Source organism: Lycorma delicatula, chromosome 10 (genome assembly GCF_047948215.1).
Source record: "Lycorma delicatula isolate Av1 chromosome 10, ASM4794821v1, whole genome shotgun sequence".
Classification (NCBI taxonomy): Eukaryota; Metazoa; Arthropoda; class Insecta; order Hemiptera; family Fulgoridae; genus Lycorma; species Lycorma delicatula.
Genome location: NC_134464.1, coordinates 18,073,170 through 18,087,397, shown reverse-complemented (window position 1 = coordinate 18,087,397; position 14,228 = coordinate 18,073,170).

Genomic DNA, 14,228 nt, shown 5'->3' with positions numbered 1-14,228 from the left:
TGTAATCTAATGGTGTTGTCAGGTGATCGTGGTGGTCAATCGATTTGTCCACCACGTCCAATCCAATTTAAGAAATTAGCATTCAAGTGATTTCTAGCTACTGCAGAAAAATGTGGTGTTGCACCATCGTGCTGGAAAATCATTTGCAGTTTAGTTTGTAAGGTACATCTTCAAAAACACCGGCAAATTATTTTTCAAAAAATGAACGTATGCATCTCCCGTAAGATTTTCATTGAAAAGAAATCGTCCTAGAATTTTATCATAAATAATATTACACCAAAAAATTAATGTGAAATCTATGTTGGAAACTAGTTTCCACAGTACCGTGTGGATGGTTTTCACTCCATAAATGAATATTTTTAGAATTCAAGATTCCGTTTTTCGTAAAAGTAAATAAAAATCAGTAAATAATTTACCTTACCAGGAGTGTATAAAAGCCGATAAAACAAGTTTAACCACTGGGGATAATCTGTAGGCTGGGAATTTTGAACCTTCTGCAGACGGAAATGATAAATAATTTATTTCCGTACGATGCGCCATACTTTGATTTTTGACAAACCAGTGCGACATGAAATTTGCCTTCCTGGGATACGCTGGGCATATTTTGTTCCTGGGATACGCTGAATATGCTGGATTGTACGGTGTTTATCATTAACACGATTATTTATTTGGCGTTCAACAGAAAATGAACACGTTGGAAATGACTCTTTTGTTTGTAAATGCTGATACACCAAAGAATGTTTATTACAGAAAGTTCTATAACAGAACTTCATTGAATAAACTTTTACGTTTAAAATAACTAGATAAGAAAAAAATAATAGATCGACTGAAAAAACGCTGTTTAATAAAATCGTTTATACAAAAACTTAGCTAATAATTATGACTTGTTAACAACAAAAAACAATTTTTTATTCATGTATTATTGATAAAATATAAACGTTTTGATAATTTCATTCATCGGTTGTCATGTGGTATAATTAATTTATTTTTAAATAAAAAAAATCTTCAGCGACGTAATAATTACGGAATATATTTCAACTTCAAAATATCCAATCAGTTTTGTTGTTTTACTACTTAAAATAACATTTTACCAATTATAAAATATGTAAAAATAAACTGAATAACTTAATTATTTAATTTTAAGGATGTTTTAAGAAGTTAGTTCTCTTAAAAACATATTAGAGTTCGCCACTGTACCAGTTTATACTCGGTTCAGAGCACAAGAGATTTCTTGTGTAGTATTTTTTTATTTCTACTCTTTTTTTTTGTATTTCAACAAAACTTAATCAAATCTTTTGATTTACTTATGATAAATGTCATGGTAGCAAATAGTTAGAAAAAAATAAATCAAACAGAAATAATTTTTGGGCCGCTAGCTTTTTAATTTTATAAGAGTTTTTTCTTTCTCTTTTTATGGGATATATATATATATTTTTTTTTTTTTCTGTTAAGCAATTTTATTTAGTAGTGTCCCTTTAGGGCGATCTCCGCAATTACAAGCACAGCATGGGGGCAGTCAAAGAGGAACAGGGCATCTTGTTCTTGCATGCCCAGTTGTAGCGCGGCCTACGCAAGTTTTTAACAGCATTTATACTAAAGCTACACACACACACATAACAAATACATACGTGTTAAAATACTATCCATTCACACCTTAAGTACAAAACATGCATGCATATGTAGGTACCGATTTACAGATTAAATTTATAACGCCTGTATTTATAGATACATCAATTTATTTAGGAAAATTTTTCAAAGTTAACGTTAAGAAAAACCTTTCAGCCGTAGAAGTATTATAAAATAAATTACGCGTATCATTATACACGGTCGGAGGAAAGTACGGATAATATATAGAAGTAAATAAAACAAGTCTGATTTCATTATATAATCTACTACTTTAATTATTCTTTAACCGTTATGAGATTTTATAAAATTACTTGGGAAAATTTCCCAACAATTTTGTTTAGAGAAAGATGTTTTAGATATAGAAAAAATATTTTTATTAGGAGAGAATTTATACAGAAATTCTATAAAATCTATGTAGATAAATATTAAATATGATAATATCAATTTTTTTTATTTATAAATAAGATAAATGTATGAAAACAATAAATCAAAATTGTTAAGTATTTCCGTATATTTTATTTAAGAAAACATACTTTTTTTAAATCCAGACAACAATATTGTTTAAGTTATACAGTACCACAATATGGCTTCGGTTACGAAAAACGATCTTATTATGATTTCAATATAGTTTGTAAAGCCTTTTAATTTTAAATTTCCAAACCATTTAAAAACTTTTTTGTCAAATCTGTTTAAATTAAATTAGAAGTTTTAACGTTTAAAAACCATTATTACTCAGTCTGAGTTTATAAATGATATTAATTAAATAAAATTAAATCGTTAAATGCTGCTGAATGTTGTGGTTTAACGAGAACTTAAATATTTTTTCTATTCGATGCAAGACTTAATGGAAATATTATCTTATGGAACATACTAATATGGTAGTTTTCCATTGCTTTCAGTCCTAAAATACTGAAGAATATAAAAGTTAAACCTTTGGTTGTTCAGATTATAAAACGATCAATTAATGGCTGACGCTACCAAAGGTCAGAGAAGATCTGATTATCTCATTTTAGGTAATTACCCCGCCGATCTCCGTAGCAGAAAAATACCGTCTGCCTTTCATCCAGAGATCCCGGGTTTGAATCCCGATCAGACATGGGTTTTTATACGCTACAAATTCTAATTTTCAAGCTAGGTACAAGCTTATGTAATGAATCAATTAATCAATCAAAAGAAAAAGAATCCTTTTTACAAGCAGCATCTGCAACATTAATTCTCCAAAACAGCAAATTCCATACAACAAATGTAAGATCTAATGATCTTAAATAGAAAAGGATCTGTAGAAATAGATAAATTAGGATGCACGTCCTATGTCTGTGGCTAACAGATCGGCATAGATTTAAAACTGATGGAAAAGCGCATTAAACTAGAAAAATGAATAATGAAAGATTTATTTTATTATCTTTGCACATTTGTATTACTACTTTCATATAATTTTTATTTTTTCGTGGTTTTTCTTGTTTTTTTTTTTTTTTGAAAAATACCAAAGGAATTATGTTTGCTATCCGTGAATTAACACGTCTATCTAAGTTATAATTTAAGAAGATTTTTAAAGTACATCCTCAAAGATCTGGATGTGAACTCAGATCTCTGCAGGTTATGTAATGAAAGCCAAGAAAACATTCATCACATCTGCGATTGCTCAATCTTAGCCCCTATCGGGTACGTCCAACGACACGTTGATGTTGCCAAGTTGATCCGTTAGCGGAAACGCAAACAAAAGGATTTAATTTAAAAAAAATCAAATTCTACTACAATCACCAACCAAAAGATATTAATGGCACGAACAACGGAAGATTTACGGTACCAAAAATGAGAACCGACCGGACCACCAATCATAAGCAACCCGATATTGTTTTAACTGAGAAAACAGAAAAGGTGCACATTGATATGACAGTGCCAGCATCCGCTAACGTAAAAAAAATCGTTGGACGTCCAACGAGATCAAGTACGTCATCAAGATAAAGTAATTGTGCCTATAGTGATAGGTACTTTAGGAACAATACATCGACAGCTATGTCGTGACTTACATCAACAGAACATTATATACAAATGCAGTAAATTTTTATTCTAGAAACACGTAGTATGATGAGAAAAGCTCTTGGCAGCGAAGTCAGTTCTGGACTAAAGCGGACATAGACTTGGGATTCCCTCATGTCTATAGGCGAAAAAAGACGGTCTGCCTGAGAAAAAAAAGATAATAATTTTTTTTTATATCATTCATTTTGATTTGTTTGATGTACTTATTTCTTCATATTTTGTGTCAATTTATAAACCTAAATTTACTTCTAATATAAAAAAAACGATGCATAATTATCTATTTTTCCCCTTTTTTATTTTAAGCTTTAATTTTCTTTAACTTTATGGCTTCCAAACTTTTTTCTACACAAAATTCACAAATAATCTGTAATTATTTATTAATTTGAATAAAATAATTATTATCTTTTTATTTATAAATAAAAATTTATCAAAAAAAAAAGTAGTTTTTCACTATTTAAATGTTTTATGGCAACGATTTATAGAGAAATTAATCCAGAAAGGAAAAGGAGGGAGAATATTAAAATTTGTTATTAAAAGATTAAAAGTGACATAAAACTAAAAAAAAAAGTATTCAAAATTAAGATATTTTTGAATTTTTGGGGTTTGTTTTGAAAACAAAAATTGAAAGAAAACATCTACTTTTGGGTTTTAAAATCAAAATATAGTTTGAATTTTTTTTCAGGTAATAGTTAAATTGTGATTACACCTGCAAGAAATATTTAATTATTATTATTATTTTTTAATTAACTTCTCGATATAACTGTGCTCTTTTAAATTGTTTTAATAATGATAAAAAATATACTCAGCGTATTCATTTATTAGCATCTTTTATTTAAGTAAAATATTTTTTCGTTTATTTAATTTAATGATTCTAACTAAAGCGCGCGCGGGCACACCGTATTTAATTCTCGCGGATGTGGCGGTACTAGCGGTGATGGTCATCATTAACTAAACTAATGTAATTTCACAACTTACATAGAACAACAAATTTTACTTGCTTGGTCAGCAGACTAGTGTAGCTGAGAGCCTTACGCACCAGACATCGAGTTGATGGGCGATTGAGTTTGATCGATTCGAATCATATAGTTCTAACCCAGCTCACACAATGATAGAGATTCACAGTTCACAGTTCATTAAAATTTGTGCTTCAAATCTCCATTACTACATAGATATATATATGTTTTTTTCGTGATTTTTCGAGATGAAATATGTGTAAAAACATTCGCAATTACGCCAGTAAACATGGTTGCAATTGATCGAGTAGTTCTGTTCAACTGTTCTGTTTTTTTTTTTTTTTTACTTTTAAGACCATAGTGAATCACTTTACTTCATTTTTTTGCTGATTTGTTGTTTTCAGCTTTACTTTTTTGCCAGTAATTTCTAAGGGTTTCAGATCTTCTTGCCCTTTCTTGTTCAGAGTACACCCGGCTTATTGTTTTCTTGGGTTTTGATAGGAATCTTGTTTCTTTATTTTTTAATTTCTCATAGTTTCCGGTTTTCGTTTTTAGGTTTTCATGCGTAATGTCTAATTTCTCCATGTCTTTCTGTACTTCGTATAACCAAAGAGAGAGTATTGTTATTTTTACTTTGCTTATGCACAGTGGGTCTCACCATAATTTTGGTTTTTTCGTATGAAATTTTTAGACCAATTTTTCCTGCAATCTCTTCCAGTGTTGACAGTTGGTGTCTGGCCTCTTCTATATTTTCGGCTAGTAGGGGTAAAGAGAGAGTATCACAAGAAATTACTACAACAGATTGAGAAACACTTCCATAAAAATAATACAAGACAATACTACAAAAACTTTAAACTGAAGAACACTACATTTAATGCCCCAACACTAATGTTAAGAAATTCAGAAGGAAATCTGGCACACCCTGATAAAGAAAATGCCAACATCATGAGAGAAAGCTTTAGAAAACTTCTGAATTGTGAAGAACTAAAAGAACTTCTGGAAATAAACACAAATACCCAGATTAAAACACCAAGAGAAAACATCCTTTCACCAACATTAGCAGAAGTAAAGATAGCTCTGAAGCAAATGAAAAACAACAAAGCAAGTGGAGAAAATTTCCTGACTGTAGAATTATGGAAGAACGCGTCAGAAAAAATACACAGAAATCTCCACAAAGAAATGGTAGAAATATGACACAAAGAGGAATTTCCGGAAGAATGGAAATTCCCCTATTGTGGCTTTGATGAGTTTATTTATTCTTTCATTTCAGTTTGGATTTTCTTGGTGGTTGTGTGTGATGTTTTCCCCCAAATATTTAAAGTTTTCTACTAGTTCTATGTCATACTTCTTTACATAATAATATATATATTTTTTTTATTTTTTTTTTTATTTTTTGCTTGATAATACTACATAAGCTTGAATGTGGAATCGAAAATACGGAATACTACATAAGATATGGAAAAGGAATTTTATAGCGTATGAAAAATCCCATACCGGAATTCGAACCCGGGACCTCTAGATGAAAGGCTGGGCTGGTACCGCTCGGCCACGGCGATTATTGTTATTCAAATAATAATAATAATAATAATAATAATAATAATAATAATAATAATAGCAATTACAACAATGAATTTTTATTTACAGTAGCTACTCAATGTTGTCACCGTTTACCTCCAGGCAAGCCTGAACACGTTTCAACAAGTTTGATGAAAAGCGCTGAAGTACGAGAAGAGTAATTGCATTTACAAATTCAATTACGTAATGTTTCAGTTCATCCAGAGTATGAGGAGTATACTTGTAAATAGATCCTTTCATTTCTTTCTGTAAATAAAAATCTGTAGCCATAAGAACTGTGGATTTCGGTGGTTAGATGTGATTTGAAATAAATTTTACCCACGCAAACTTCACTAAATACTTTTGCGAAACATTGGCGGTGTGCGCCATTGCTTCATCTTGTTGGAAGTATGTTTCAAAAATTTATTATTTATTCTTCATTTAATCGGCTGATGAAAGGACAAATGATTTCATTGTAATAATTATATGAATTTACTCTGTTCTGGAAAAACCGAGTGATTATCCGCTTACGTGTTATAGCATACCAAACTCCAATTTTTTTCATCACGTATCGCTCCATGCCCTCATTAGGATTATTTACCGGACTGTTGACATGGTTCAGTATAAATGAAATTACGTTTCATTCGAAAAAAAATATTACATCGAGTAATTTTAAATGTTTAATCACTCACTGTTCTGTGCATAATACCCCTTGAGATTTTTACTACTGCCCCGTTTTTTGAATACATATTTTTGAACTTCGAGCTTTGCAATCAGAAATCTCATCATTAAACTTTTCCTCTATCACGCTAGATGATCCTCCGGATTTCCGGCGTGTTTTTAATAGTTACAATTTCTCGGAACATTTCGATCAAGTCTCTCACAGTGGAATATCGATATCTGGGCGCATTTTTAAAAAAATTTCTTCATGCATTCTGCGTACTCATTCCCGCAAAAGAAAATTAAAAACCAAAAATACTTGAGCTTCCAAAGTTAATATCGTTGTCAGACGCATTGTAAACAAAAGCAGAAGCAAAAACTCCAATAATCATGGAAATAAAAAGTATTGCCAACAATGAAACTTGGAAATAAGCTATGAACAAAGTCAGCTGTTAGTTTCACTGCTGAAAATATAAAAAAAAACAAGTTAAATCATGTTTTATTAATTGAGATCTAAGTGCATTTTTTAAAGACACAGTTTGTGTTCAACTGGTAATATGAGGAAATTTTATATATATCGAATTTGAAAATAAACTAAAAAACAACAGTTTTTGATTTCATCTGTTCTTGTGAAAGATATACAATCGTTATTATTATCAAGTTAAATAAGGAAGGGAATCCAGTTCTCTTAGGAGTTAAAATATGTTTCATCAAATTATAATAAAACGCCGGCCTCCATGGTGCGAGTGGTAGCGTTTCGGCCTTTCATCCCGAGTTCTCGGGTTTGAATCTCGGTGCGGTACGGCATTTTCACATGCTACAAATCATTCATCTCATCCTCTGAAGCAATACCTAATGGTGGTCCCGGAGGTTAAATAAAATAAAAAAAATTATAATAAAACATTGCAAAATTAGTTAGTTTATTTTCTAAATCGAGAGTTCTAATATTCGAATCCTTATAAGGTCAGTTACTTTTATATGGGTTTGATTGCTAGACAGTGGATACCGGTGTTATTTGGTGGTTGGGTTTAAATTAACAATACGTCTCAGGAGTGGTCGGCCTCAGTCTGTTCAAGACTACACACTACACATTTATCGGTACATTTACAATTACACGCCAGACTGCTCACAGATGTCTTGGCAACACTGCAGAGTACTGTTGACATCATATCACTGTGCTGTTACTCTGTAACCTGGTATATATAAATAAATAAAAATAATAATACATCGACGGTACAATACTTTTTATTCAGAACTTATTAAGCTGATATTAATAAAAAAAAAATCATTACTTCTTATGAAAATAATATATATATATGTGTGCGCGCGCGCGCGTGTGTGTGTAAAATAACTCTATTCTTTGATTAGACAAAACAAAAAAAGTTAGAAAATTATCCAAATTAATAGAAAACGTTCTAATACAATTCAAGACAAACTAAAAACTTGTGGTTTGTTTTGATAAAGTCCTACATCTTGGACGAAACATCGAGGTTTTCTGCTTTTGTTTTTTTTTATTTTGTTTGTTTGGTTGTTGACCTAATGAATTGTATTAGAAAGTTTTCTAATAATTTGGATAATTTTCTAACCTATTTTATATATATATATAAAATATTCATCAATGCAATCTCAAAAAAAAAATAAAAATAAATCGGTAACAGTAGACATAATGAATCCAACATCATTGAAGATAGAATTTTTTTTTCTTTGTTGTAAAAATGACCCATACTTGATGATGGGGAGGAAGGTGTGTAGTATAGACATGTGAAATATTGGTTTTTACTGAGCGCACTGTAACAAACTTGTTCGTGTGTGTGTGTGTGTGTGTGAATGTTGTAAGCCGGCTCAAGGTTGTTGTTAAAGACAATTAGTAAACCTCTTGTTTACTTAAAATCTTGTAACAGTTAGTCATCTTGTTAAAGAAAAAAATTAATGAAACGAAAAAAAAAAGAAAATGAAAAGTGACACGTTCTCAGTGTGTGTAGTAACTCAAAAGACTCTTCTAATAATTATAATGACAATGTAACCTATAATTAAGTAAACTAATATCGGGGGGAATGTTAAAAAAAAGAATATACACAACTCACTGTTTAAATTACAGTTTAATTTATCAACTTAATTATCGACCATATATCTGAGATACTTATACCTAACAGAATAACTTTTCTTTATATATATATATATGTGTGTAATAAATAACTTCCTTTTTTACCATTAAGTTTTTATGAATGTTTTAAACTGAAATTCCGCTGAGTTAATTTCGAAATTATAACCAAAAGTTTACCTGAATTTAATTTAACTATTATTAGTAATATTTTTTTATCAAAAACAATTTTAGTGAAATGAACACCACTTTTAATTACTTCAAATCAAAATTTCTATAAATCGGTTCGTTAAGATTTTTATTAATTTGGTGCAAAATTATTTTTATGTAGACTTCTCCGAAGTAAACACAAGTTCACTTTCCGTAACTTAACATACAGGTTGGTAACATTGTAAGTCATTAGATGATAGTAAAGATTTATTCTCATATACTCAATGAGAATTTTAATTTTGACAAATGTAGTGGCGGCTTGTAGCTAAAATTAGTGGAGGTGCTGCTTTACAAATTCTTTTGTGGGCCTTTTCAAGGCCGTGATTAAAGTTTTCTGTAAAAAATAAAAGAACCGAACAAAAATGGGTTAAATAGAGTAGCTGGAAGCAGGATAATAATCTAATTCTACACTTTATCACATTCAACAATATAGTACACATAAAATAAAATATGGTACATACAAATTTGTATTTGTATTGAAATTTTATTATTTATTCGGTTTAACCTAATAAATAATAAAATTTCAATAAAAATAATATTTTTTATTATTATTAGATATTAACTTAATAAAATGTCCGCTTAAAAACACTTTAGTCCAATTGTGCTTAATTTCTATGCACACAGAAACAAATACATAATTAGTTTTTACTAATTAAGTTCTCTTTCCAGCGCCCAGCGTGTTTTTGGACAGATTTGGTAATCAAAGAGCCCTTGCTTTCCGCCATCTTCTGATCACTACTAAAAAACAACTAAACCGCTTTCATATTCCTTCCATACACTAAACTAGAAAAGGAAACGAACAAGTAACGTTCCATACACACGCGGAGTAAAAAAAAAAATCCTACTTTCTACCAGCACGCCAGGGTCGGCACTTTTGGAGCGACAGTGCTCTCTTCCTCGCAGTCTCGCGTACAGCTTCTATGTACGTATGCGCACAACAGCCAAACACCACTGAACTGTGAAGTGCGCAGTTCCATACAAAGAGTTTTGCGTATTTTTCATAAACTGGGGGATGAATATTGGCGTTAAGCTTAAGGATTATATATTGTACAAGTATAAAGAAAGAATTAAAAAAAAAGAACTCATTATATTAAATGTTATCGATAATATCAAGTGGAAATAGGGGAGTGCTGCAGTTCCACAGTGCTTGTACGCGAGCCGGCACTGGTAAAGTGTTATTTTAAAATGCTATACAAGCGAATATTAAATTGAAGAAAAAATTTTTGCTAATGTTTTGGTTCATAACCGTATAGACGCTATTCTAAGTTAAATTATTAAAAAAGTAAGATAATTATGTAACCGTCGATGTAAATAGCGAAACGCTCAGCTTCTATAGCATATAGAAGCTTCTATAGCTTCTATAGCATATTTATTAATTTCTACAAACTGTTCATTTCAGCTACCACTGACTTTTTTTTTGTTGAAAAACCGAAACCACAACCACACATTGAAGTAATTAGAAAAATGTATTCGATCGTTGATAAAAACGAAATTTAAAGCCGTCCCCAAAAATAACAATTTAAATCTGCTCCGGTTGAAATGCTTAAAAATACTACTTGGAATATGACAAAGAGAGATTAGGAATATTTAAGTTAAACGCCATTTACAACGTAGAAAAAATACTTCCTTCCCGTATTTTATTTTTTATCAAAGTTCACGTACACGTAAAACAAAGGTTTTTTTCTTTTGGAAGATAGAAACAATTTAATATAGTTTTTTTTTTTTGTTTCAAGAAACAAATAAAGATAAGATTTTTTATTATAATTTAAGTGTAACAGTTGAAGATATTTTTATGTAGTAAAGAGTTAAGTTGTATAATATCCTAGTGTACGTATTGTCGTAAATGTTCATAAAAATAACGACTAATATAAAAATATATAAAATACGACTATTAAATTCGTTTAACAAGAATAGTGTTAAAGATATTAAATGAGTATAATGGTATTTGTCACTGTAGAATATAACAGACACACAAACACACAGACACACACACACACACACACACATACACACACACACAAATAAATAAAGAGAAAAAAAAACAACTTATGTTTTGTCCATTCGTTTGTTTTAGTTTTAAAACTGATGTGAGGACAGACAGAAGAGATATGTTAGTCGTCAATAAGAAACGAAAAGGACATATGAACCCTCCTTCTTATCCAACATCAACCTTCCCCTCCTCCGTTTAAACCCCTCCCCCGCTAACGACGACAACACCTCTTCTTTTCATTTCATTCTTTCAGTGAACACCTTAACGTTACGATGCGATGTAAGCAAGACACAAACCGAGTCTCGCTTGTTTCGTGTCCGTTTGGATTTATGCAATGGTAGGTGTGGCGCAAAATATGTCCTCTTTCACATAACGTTAAAACACATGCACACAGACGTATATATATATGTCGTATAAGATCTACTGCAAAAATACATCTTTTCGTTTCCCTCCCCCTTCCCGTTTAGTACAAATGCGTATATTACCTCCTAGTGACAATTTTTTAGTTGTAAATAAAGGTATCTATATGTTAAAAATTTAGTCAATCATTTCAAGTTTTCTTGTAAGATTGAATTCTATGAGTAAATAAGCTTAATATTAATAAAAAAAAATAATGTTATGTTTTAATACGAAGCGTATTAAAACAAAATATAATACCAGTTATAATATAATCCATTCGGGATATTAAGTAACAAAATACTTAACAGAAAATGAGGTGCATGAAAATGGTACAATAATTGTGTCAGTAAAGGGCTGTACATATTTTATACAAATAGTATTTATGATCGTCTTTAACAACTGACCTATTCGAAATTATCCCGATTAATAATCTGGATTTTCCTTTTGACCTACCGTAAAATAAATCATTGCTAAAAAGTCATACTTAAATTAGTTTTTATTTATTTATCTATTTTTCTTCCTTGTACGAAGTAAAGAAAGTATTATGATCGCTAAAAATCTCGGTTTTCAGATTTAAACGGACATATCCATTTTGACCATCCAAGAATCCATTTTGACTAGTTTTGACGTGACCCTCTGTACGTACGTACGTATGAACGTATCTGGCAAACTAAAAAACGATCAGCCGTAGGATGTTAAAATTTTGGATTTAGGACATCTAGTTGTACACCTCCCCTTTTGACTGCAATAGACTGAACAAAAAGTGTTAAAAAATTCAAAATAATTTGGATTTTGGACTTTTTGCTTAACTGTCGTTATATGCCCTTATTGAGAGCTTTTGAACGATATAGCATAAATGGTACTTATTTTCATTGGTTCCAGAGTTACAGCCAAATGAAATTTTAATTAATGAAATATTTGGATCTTATAAGGAGAAGGCACATCGGTTTGAATCAGACTTCATCTCCTTTTTTTATCTTTATTAATTTATATATATTGATTTATTAATAATTATTATTAACCACTGATTGTGAAAAAAGTGTTACGATACTAATTAAATAATAATAATAAAAAAAAAAAACTATGAGAAAATATCAGAAGTTATTAATAAAATAAAATTTTATTTACTTTTAAAAATGTTTATATGTAATTTAATAGGCGTACAAGAAAGTCGTGTGGTGTTTACACCGTATTTTTTGAAGGAAAATTACAGGATGTTTATAATTACTATAAAGGATGTACAAAAAGCAAAATTTGGGGTTTTAAAACTGTTTAGTATCTATTAATTTTGACTTACGCTAATGAATCACAAAAAAAATGAAAGAATAATTCTTGTAGTTTTGACAGCAAGTGTTGAATATGAACACGTTTCATCACGCGGCATACATCCAACCGTTAAGAAAGTTAGTACCTTACTTTAACTAGCATGATTGGGGTATTGGAAACGGCATAACTTAATCGATCCTATACCTTAATTTGTTAGAGGTTAAATCAATAGGTAGTAGAGGTACGTACGCAGATTCATCATAAAACCCCAAAGGAAAAATCACAGAATCAAATCGATTGACCTTAGAGACAACCGCAAACAAGCCCTGTCATTGAATCCGTGCCGACCGATTCAACGGTCGGGGAAAACGTCATTCAAACGATCCCTTACAGAGTTATACCAATGAGAAGGCGCACCATCTTGTTGCCAAATAAAATTCTCTAGTCTAGCAAGCGAGAAAAGAGCTACAATTTTAAATGAATGCACGAAGATATCCAAATATCTTATATCCAAACTCCTAATATACTCCCTTCAGCGACAAAGAACGGCTCATAAACCGGTCCTCGGGATATATCACAGAAAAAATTAATTGAGGGGAGTCCCTTTCGTAAAAATTCAGGGTGATTTTCTGACGCCTAGATACTATGTACGTTTAAAATACCATCAAGAAAGTCGACATTTTCATGCCGCAACATTTCTATCGCGATATCTTCACGGTTGCATATGTAAGAGTTTCCTTAAAACATTACAAACTGTCTAATGGCGACTCGCGTATAGGCACTGTGGAACTGCAGCACCTCATATTTCCACTTGATATTATCCATAAAATTTAATATAATGAGTCCTTTTTTCTTTAATTATTTCTTTATACTTGGAACTTTGCGCTTCACAGTTCCAGGGTCGTGGTGTTTGGCTGTTGTGCGCATGTGCATATAGGAAGATACACGCGGGACTATGAGGAAGAGAGAGCACTGCCTTTCCCGCAGTGCCGACCCTGGCGTGCTGGTGAAAGGTAGGTTTTTTTTTACTCCGCATGTGTTGTGCCTAAAAACCGTGTTCCATATTCTTGAATTTGATAAGTGTACAATTAAATTATTCTCTTGCTTCCAGCTATTTCATTTGATTCATTTTTTCGGTTCTTTTATTTTACTGAAAACTTTAATCATGAACTTGAAAATGCCCAGAAAAAATTTGCTGAAGTAGCATCCCCACTAATTTTAGCTACGAGCTCCCACTGACACTGTCATCACCGGATCACTAGTTCACAGTCGGCCTTACTAACAGAGTTTTTAGGACTACGCAGGAAATTATTTGTACCGTGAAGAACAATGTACTATATTAATATTTTTATTTTATGCAGGTATAAAACCGGCTGAAATTCATTCACCGATGTTAAAAAAATATAGTAAAAAGTGAATTAACGTGTAA